The sequence below is a fragment of the Vitis riparia genome, chromosome 3 (assembly GCF_004353265.1).
Source record: "Vitis riparia cultivar Riparia Gloire de Montpellier isolate 1030 chromosome 3, EGFV_Vit.rip_1.0, whole genome shotgun sequence".
Classification (NCBI taxonomy): domain Eukaryota; kingdom Viridiplantae; phylum Streptophyta; class Magnoliopsida; order Vitales; family Vitaceae; genus Vitis; species Vitis riparia.
In genome coordinates, this window is record NC_048433.1 from 16,119,858 (window position 1) to 16,129,032 (window position 9,175).

At 40.9% G+C, this 9,175-nt stretch overlaps 1 non-coding gene across 1 annotated transcript; it reads right to left on the bottom strand.

Moving 5' to 3' along the window:
- Positions 1 to 6,417: 6,417 nt before the first annotated feature.
- LOC117911934 lies at positions 6,418 to 6,524 on the bottom strand. Its single transcript, XR_004650955.1, has one exon. It is a non-coding gene; the product is annotated as a small nucleolar RNA R71 (small nucleolar RNA).
- Between the last annotated feature and the right edge of the window lie 2,651 nt (positions 6,525 to 9,175).

Consider the following 9,175-nt stretch of genomic DNA (forward strand, 5'->3'; position numbering starts at 1 on the left):
GAGGAGCGTATGCCGTTAGGCTCTGCAGGCTGTTAGAGGGGCAAATGCGGGAGAGAGAAAAGGTATTCTGCAGAGAGTAGTGCTTTGGGTGGGTGCTTTTTCTGCAGGTTGTTAGAGGTGGCAGAGGGGGCTTTAGTGAGGGGACCTTTGGTTTGGTTATTTTGGGTGAGAGAGAGCATGATTCTGGGGGGGTTAGGGATTCTGAGAAAAAGCTGAGTGCAGAGGCAAGAAAGGGAAGGAAAAGAAATCAGAGGAGAGGAGGGGGTGGTCTGGCCGTTAGAGATATTTTTTGAGGCCTAGAAGAGGAAGGTGACGGGATCCTTTAGGGGGGATGCTTGTTGTTTGGTTGTTTTTGGGGAAGCTTGGACAGAGAGGAGCGTATGAGAGAGGGAGAAAAAGGCTAAGAAAAACAGGGAAAGTTTTCTGGTGTGGGGAAGAAAGGACATCAGAGCTTCAGGAGAAGCTTGGAGAGCCGTTTGAGCAAGGTGGGGATTCCATTGCCAGCGGAGGGGGATATTTTGAGAGTAGTCGTTTGAGAGATGTTTTTTTGAGAGTCTAGCTTGAGAAAACCAGAGAGACGTTTTTTAGAAGGTTATAGAGATATTTTTGAGGGCATTCTTTAGCTTGGAGGGCAAGCAAGGGCAGGGGAGAGATGGCTCAGGTTTGATCCTTTCTCACTTTACCTCCTCCATTATTACAGTCATGTTATGCTCCTTACTGAGATTCGGGTACTTGTTTTCCATTTTTGTTTGCTAAGTCTCTGTTTTCCCCTGTATACATGATATGATGGTTTTGCTACTTATTTGTGTGTTAAGATCCTCCCACCAGCTTCTTCTAAAAGCTCTTTAATCTTCATTAAAATGCAGTTTGGACTTAATGGTATCATCCTCTCTCATGCATTGTTCTGTTCTTTTTTTTCTTCACTCTCTTTCATTTGTTTCTGTTCTCTTTCTTTTGAGTGTTGGGCATCTTGTTTAAGTTCGATTGTCTGTATCGGGGCATATTAGAGGAAGCTTAACATCAGAGTTTTGAAGATACTGCCCTCTTTGTCTATTTGGTAAGCACGTGGAGGCATTTGATCATATGACAGCCACACCCATCAGAAATGGAGTGCTCTTTTCCATTGGAATAATAACCTGTGTCGTTGGGTCTGCTTCAAAGCCTTCGTGGAGGTCCCAGCTTCACTCTTTCACTTGCATGAAACCATGCAAAGTCTGGCCATCATTCTGAATATCCATTTCCTTCCCTTCATACCCATTGCCAACTAACATTACCATCATATATATTCACTTCTCTCTCTAAAACCCACTCATACCCATCTTTCAAACTATCCATAACCCCACCCAAAACCGCTTGAATCCATCATCATCTATATCCTCACATCTACCCAACTTCTCCATATTCACATGATCGTAGCCACCTTTTCTCTCCTACCCACATGCATGGAGACCATGCACGTGTATCATACACCTTCCATACCCATTTTCCCAACTCCACCAGTCAACCTATTTCTCTCACAGTTTCATCATCTCTCCCATTTGCCCTTTTCATGCATGAATTTATACCTATATATCTCCATGAACCATTCCGCTAGCCGCTCTCTATATTCATATCTCTCATGGTACCCCCCTCTTCGATCTGCTGTTGATGCCTTTTGACCTAGCATCGGATGTCTCTGTTAATGTAAATTTCACTCGGCACTTAATCAATGAACAAGTTGTGAACGGTGCATTTGGGAAAACTTTTTGAGATATTCTTCCTGCAAATGTCCTTCAGAAAGCTACTTGACGTCCAATGAGAGCCCAGTTTCATCAATGTGCATCGGACGTAATAGTGATTGCTTTGTTTTGGAATGATTCCTTGAGAACTGGTGTCTCTGAAGGATACAGTTCAGAGCTCTCCCTCCCGGGCAATTATCTCCTTGACCGGATCCCATCCCAAATTGATGACTGCCCGAAACTGGAAATCATAGACCTCCGGAACAACCGTTTCTCTGTCGAAATTCTGCCATAATTGTCATCCCTGCTTTTTGAAAAGCCCAGTGCCGGGTACGAGGGAGACGGAGGTGGAGTTCCTAGCGCTTGCACTTCCGAAACGATACGCCTCTGCAGGGAATTTAACAAGGAGAAGCAGTGATCATTTAGCAGTTCCACCAAGTGGAAGTTCAGGGTGTTATAGAGAAGCACCAACTCTTTCTCCTTCGGCACCACTTCATAAGCATCGGAAATATGGGGATTTTGTGACTTATAAGGAAGATGAGAAGTGTGGATAATAGGGTAGAGACTATGAACGCCGCTGCGAATGCGATCATCAGGGCCGAGAGCCGAGTCCAGTCAAGTATGGTTCAGAAGAAAAGATGGGACTGTTATGCTACACTCAAAAATGGCAAAGAAGGTGCTACTCAGACGCTCTTTCTCGCTATGTTGATTAGGCTGATAGGGGACCTGTATTCTCTTTGGGGGTGCTGCTGGTGTTGTACTGCATGGAGAGAACCACCAACAACCTTCATCTAACATTGTTAAGGAGGACGATGATTCAGACAGAGATGATGAAACAATAACATGTGAACTTTTCCATGTGCCCAAAGATGTCAAGAAGCATTGGAGCCCTCATTCACTGCCAGTTCTGGTAGTGATAGTCCCCAGGAAGATCTGAGCAGTTTCGCATTGAAACTGGATAGGAAGTTACCTCTGAAAGCCACTGTGATTCCTGTGGTTCTAGCATGGACTCACTACTCAACATCATATATGGCATTTTGGATTGTTGTCATCACGGCGGCAGCAAAGGTGTTGTCATACTCTATCACCAGAACAAGGAGCATGGTCAAAAGAAGTTGGCCCTCCGCCGGGTGCTTCGCCTCTGTGGTGACGCCAGGAAGTGTAAGAAAAAGACCTCACCAATGTGGACAGCAAAGAGAGCCAGCTTTCGAAAATGGCGACTGCAGCTCTAGCGAACAGAGCTTCGACGATTCGAACGTGAAACCTCTTGAGACAATCTTTCAAATTCTTCAGAAGCTTCAGTGCGGCTCCATCTGCTTCTTCTTCTTCAGTGTCATCATCTCCTAACCCTGATGAAGAGCCCCTCTCCCATCAGTTCAAACAGAGATTACCTTTTGTTCTCTTCTGAGAGTTACAAATTTTATGGGAAGCAATTAGGGCCCGCCATGCAGCAATGACAAGATCAAGGCAATTGGAGGAGCATGGTGAATTCATGGAGGTTGGAAAAGTCACCGAGTATGGATGGCACTTGCAATCACCTGGAAGTTGCTGAATATGATGCAGAAATCTACCAGTACTATTGGGTTATCTAGTTGCAGGCACATAATTCATCCATGCAAAGTTATATGTCAGCTTGGTCAGACACCAATGTTTGGGATGCGGGACATATTGATCAATTGGCTTATTGAAATAGGCTTCAGGTTGAAATTGTTGCAAGAAACACTTTACGTCATGATCACTTTGTTTGATTAATGTCTCTCTATGGTACCAGCACCATTGCAGTCACCGAATACTGGGTGAGATGAGATCGCAAATCTCTCTATCCCATCCATGGTGTCCAGAATTCTGAAGTGAAGCATGATGATGAAATCAACGGTGGAGAGTCTCCGAATCGCAGCTGTAGCAGACTCTTAAGGAATATCCATGATTGTTGATCCAACAACTGTTGTGATATAAATCAAAACCATGCCAATGCCCTGCTGAACGAACATCTAGCCTACTCGCTTGCCTCATAGCTTCAGGTTCTATTTGATGCACCATCCTGGACCCACTGAGTCACGTAACCAGTCAGAAGAGCATATGGGATTCCAAAGTCTGGCTTTACTCTACACTTGGACTTGTTGGTGTGGGACTTCACAGCTATTAGATTTAGTTAGTGAGAACACTTCATCAAATCCTCATTGACGAGGATCCTGCATGGTCACCTTTAGCATTGCTACTCTCATGCCACGTGTCATCTTCATTTTCTTCATTTTTGTTTTTAAAAATAGTTTTTCCAAATCCATTTTTTTAAATAATTTTCCTAAGTCCCATTTTGTAGATGATTCCTCCAAAATTTTTTTTATAAATAATTTCAAGTCTCCAAAATCTTCATCTTAGAGTTTTTAGGTCTTAAAAGTCACATTTTTAATAAAATTTTGCTACCATCATCTTTCGGTATGCAACTTTCATAACTTCTCTGATTTTAAAATGTTTTAAAATAAGCATGAATTTAAATTCCGTAATTTCGACTAATGGAATTTATGGAATTAACTCATGCTAAAATAAATGGGCTTTGATGGGGGCCCGACATATATGATTTTTTTTTATTGATTGATTGATGGATTGATTTGATTATCACACATGACTGATTCATTCTTCTCTCTGACATGCATGCTATTGTTCTTTAATTGTGCACTAACCCCCTCTCTTGATAGCACATGATGGTTCGTTTGATACCAAGGTACGCACCCACTTTCACTATGATTATTGTCTATGCATGTTTTGGTTCTCACGTGTGCATGATCGATTTAGGTATCTATTGTTTTTCTTATTGATCACCACGTCAACTTCATTTTATTAGTAGAGACCCGACTTTAGGGACTTAGAGGGGTGCTGCGGTCTTTACCGTACCTTCCCGATAAGTAACCTGACCCCCGAACCCGATCCGGTTTTTCGCAGACCAACCTTTTCCAAAACAAGGAGTCACACTTAGGGTTTTTCTTTCTTATTTTGTTTACCCTTTTAAAAAAAAAAAAAAAAAAAAAGTGGCGACTCCAAGTCAGTTTTTTTAATCAATATAAAATCATTTTTCAAAAATAAAAATCAAGCTCGCCATCGAGTGGGAAATGCATTGAGCCGAAATGCGGGGTCCATAATAGGGCTCTCTTTGCTTTCCTTTTCTCTCTACTATTTTCTTTTTCTTGGAAGCCAAGCAACCTCTGAGGATGTTTTCCCAGAGGATGAGAGGCTAAACCTTTGGTTTCTTGGAGTGAAGGAAGCTAGGTGGAAAGTCCAGATGCAAAGGTGGAAAACTCTCGTGCATTAAATACTGGTAGTTGGAGTTCATAAATGGCTTTTAAATCTAAAGTTTTACTTTAAATCCCTTAGAATCACTTTGAATGACCAATACATGGTAAGCTTTTAGGTCTCTGTGGATACTTATTGCTAGATCCACATTAGACCATTAGTTATCATGTACGAGCCATTGGAAAGTGGCTCAAGGTGAAGACCCACAGTGTCTAAAGCCATTAATGGAACTTGACTACCATTTCTATTGACTTTTTATGGATTAAATCTTCATTGTTAAACCTATACCGGTTCGGGAAACAACCATCCTTTATGTTGTTGTCCCCAATACGAGATGAGAAATCCGGAATTTCCACTTTGCATTCTGAACTTGATCTTAGCAACCCTTAGCTCCGAGAGACTTTCTTTCTTCCATTTTTACCTAGTTCTAGATTAGTTTAGTTTCAAACACCGCTTTCAAAACAAATTTTATTTTCTTTTAAACTTTAAGTTTTTGACAAAGGAAATCATCAGACTCAATTTCTAATCTTGAGTATATCACTGGTAGAATGAAAACCCATCCTAGAGTTCGACCCTAGAGCTGCTATATTATAGTAGCTTTGCTACACTAGTATGAGGTCATAGGATTTATAAATATTTTTTATTAAAACACCCGACTGGGCACAAAATCAAAATGGCGCCGTTGCCGGGGATGGTGCCATAATACAGTGATACAACTTTTTAGAGGCTACTTGTGATTTCCATCACAAGTTTGGTGAATTCTTTTTTCACTAACTTCATTTCTTTTCTTTTAATTGTAGGATTCCTTTTGTTAAGTTTACTTTCATTTTCTTTCTAACCTTAACTTTCTTCTAGTTTTCTTTTGTATTTGTTTTTTTTTTTTTTTTGTTTTCAGGTAAGTTGTAACTTGTGCATGCCCTATTGGATTCAGGACCAAGAGGGAAGACTAGTAAGGATAGAGAATCCTCAAGACATAGAGTTGGATATCTGTGTAAACATCATGGACCCTCCACCAGAGGATCAGAATTCTCAACACGGTCAAGGGGGTAATCCAAATGCATATCTATCCATGAGGGATAGGATGCACCCACCAAGGATGAGTGCACCCTCATGCATCGTACCTCCTCTTGAGCTGCTGATTATAAGACCTCATATTGTACCCCTCCTACCAAATTACCATGGAATGGAGAGTGAGAACCCATATGCCCACATCAAGGAGTTTGAGGAGGTGTGCAATACTTTTAGAGAGGGAGGAGCTTCAATAGACTTGATGAGACTCAAGCTATTCCCTTTTACTTTGAAGGACAAGGCAAAAATATGACTTAACTCTTTAAGGCCAAGGAGCATAAGGAATTGGGTTGATCTTCAGGCCGAATTTTTGAAGAAAATTTTCCCCACCCATAGGACCAATGGGTTGAAGAGACAAATCTCAAATTTTTCTGCCAAAGAAAATGAGAAGTTCTATGAATGTTGGGAAAGATACATGGAGGCCATCAATGCTTGTCCTCATCATGGCTTTGATACATGGCTCTTGGTGAGCTATCTTTATGATGGGATGTCTTCCTCCATGAAGCAAATTATTGAAACCATGTGTGGGGGAGATTTTATGAGTAAGAATCCGGAAGAAGCCATGGACTTTTTAAGTTATGTGTCTGAGGTATCAAGAGGATGGGATGAGCCCAACTCAAGAGAAAAAGGAAAGTTTCCCTCTTAACCGACCCAAAATCCAAAGGGTGGAATGTACATGTTAAGTGAAGACATGGACATGAAAGCTAAGGTGGCAACAATGGCAAGGAGGTTGGAAGAACTTGAGTTGAAAAAAATGCATGAAGTCCAAGCCATTTCCGAGACACAAGCCCATGTCATGCTATGCACCATTTGCCAATCATGTGATCATGTGGTAGATGAGTGCCCAACCATCCCAGCTGTGAGGGAGATGTTAGGTGATCAAGCCAATGTTGTGGGGCAATTTAGGCCCAACAACAATGCACCTTATGGAAACACCTATAATTCAAGCTAGAGAAACCATCCAAATTTTTCTTGGAAACCAAGGCCACCTCCATACCAACCACAAGCCCAAACCCAAGCACCTCAACAAACCTCTTCAGTGGAGCAAGCCATTGTGAACCTAAGTAAAGTCATGGGTGACTTTGTGGGTGAACAAAAGGCAATCAACTCCCAATTGCACCAAAAGATTGAAAATGTTGAGAGTTCTCAAATTAAGAGAATGGATGGGATGCAAAATGATCTATCTCAGAAGATAGATAATATTCAATACTCCGTCTCTAGGCTTACCAACCTCAACACAGTGAATGAGAAAGGAAAGTTTCCCTCTCAACCAAGCCAAAATCCAAAGGGTGTTCATGAAGTTGAAGCCCAAGAGGGGGAGTCTTCAAAGTTGAGGGAGGTCAAAGTTGTGATCACCTTGAGGAGTGGGAAGGAGGTTGATCAACCCTTGCCTAAGGTGAGGCAAGATGAAGAACTCATGTCAAAGAGAACCTTGGTTAAAGAGAGAAATAACCAAGAAGAGAAGAGTGGGAAGAAAAATGCATCCAAATCAAGCATTGAAGAATAGCCAAGGATAGTGATTAAAGAGGATATGATGAAGAAACATATGCCTCCCCCTTTTCCTCAAGCTTTACATGGAAAAAAGGAAATCAAGAATTCATCAGAAATTCTTGAAGTTTTGAGACAAGTGAAGGTGAATATACCCTTACTTGATATGATCAAGCAAGTCCCCACATATGCAAAATTTTTAAAGGACTTGTGCGCGGTCAAGAGAGGGTTACATGTGACAAAGAAGGCATTCCTCACTAAGCAAGTAAGTGCCATCATTCAGAGTAAGTCTCCAGTTAAGTACAAAGATCCGGGATGTCCCACCATTTCAGTCAACATTGGAAGGACACATGTGGAGAAGGCTTTATCCGGAATTTGCACTTTGCATTCTGAACTTGATCATAGCAACCCTTAGCTCCAGGAGACTTTCTTTCTTCCATTTTTACCTAGTTCTAAATTAGTTTAGTTTCAAACACCGCTTTCAAAACAAATTTTATTTTCTTTTAAACTTTAAGTTTTTGACAAAGGAAATCATCAGACTCAATTTCTAATCTTGAGTATATCACTGGTAGAATGAAAACTCATCCCAGAGTTTGACCCTAGAGCTGCTATATTATAGTAGCTTTGCTACTCTAGTATGAGGTCATAGGATTTATAAATATTTTTTATTAAAACACCCGACTGGGCACGAATCATAACCTTGAAAAGAAAAAGCACCAATTCAGTTTTTGAACTATTATCAGTTGTAATTTGAAAACTCATCCCTATGGACAATCCTAGAGTCACTATGCTATGCTAGCTAATGCTACCCTAGTATATGGTGAAATACGTTTATAAATTTTGTTGATTACTCCCGTCTGAGGACCGAAATCAGAGTACACCAGTTGATTGAACACCAATCAACAAGGCATACACCAGCTGGGCACGAATCAAATGGCGCCATTACCGGGGATGGTGCCAACTTTACAGTGATATAACCTTTTCCAAAACACTTGTGATCGTCATCATAAGTTTGGTGATATTTCTTTTCCTTTACTAACTCTTTTTAATTTTTTCTTTTACTTGTTCATATTTTAGCCCATCTTTTAATTTAGTTTTTAGTTAATCTTAGTTTTTTTTGTAGTATTGTTTTCTTTTGTTTTCTTTGTTTTTGTTACAGTTGTTACTAGTTGTGTATGCCATATTGGATACGAGACAGTGGAGGGAAGACTTGTAAAAATTGAAACATCTCACGAAATACAATTGGAATTGTGCTTGAACATCATGGAAGCTACACCTGAAGATCAGCATAGTCACCATGGTCAACAAGACAATCCGAATGCATTCAGATCAATGAGGGACCGCATGCATCCACCTTGTATGAGTGCACCATCGTGCAAAGTGCCTCCTACAGAGCAACTAGTAATCAGACCGCATATTGTGTCACTTCTACCTAATTTCCATGGGATGGAAAGTGAGAATCCCTACGCGCATATCAAAGAATTTGAAGATGTTTGTAATACATTCCAAGAGGGAGGAGCTTCAATCGACTTGATGAGGCTAAAGCTATTTCCTTTCACTCTGAAGGATAAGGCCAAGATTTGGCTTAATTCTTTAAGGCTAAGGAGTATCCG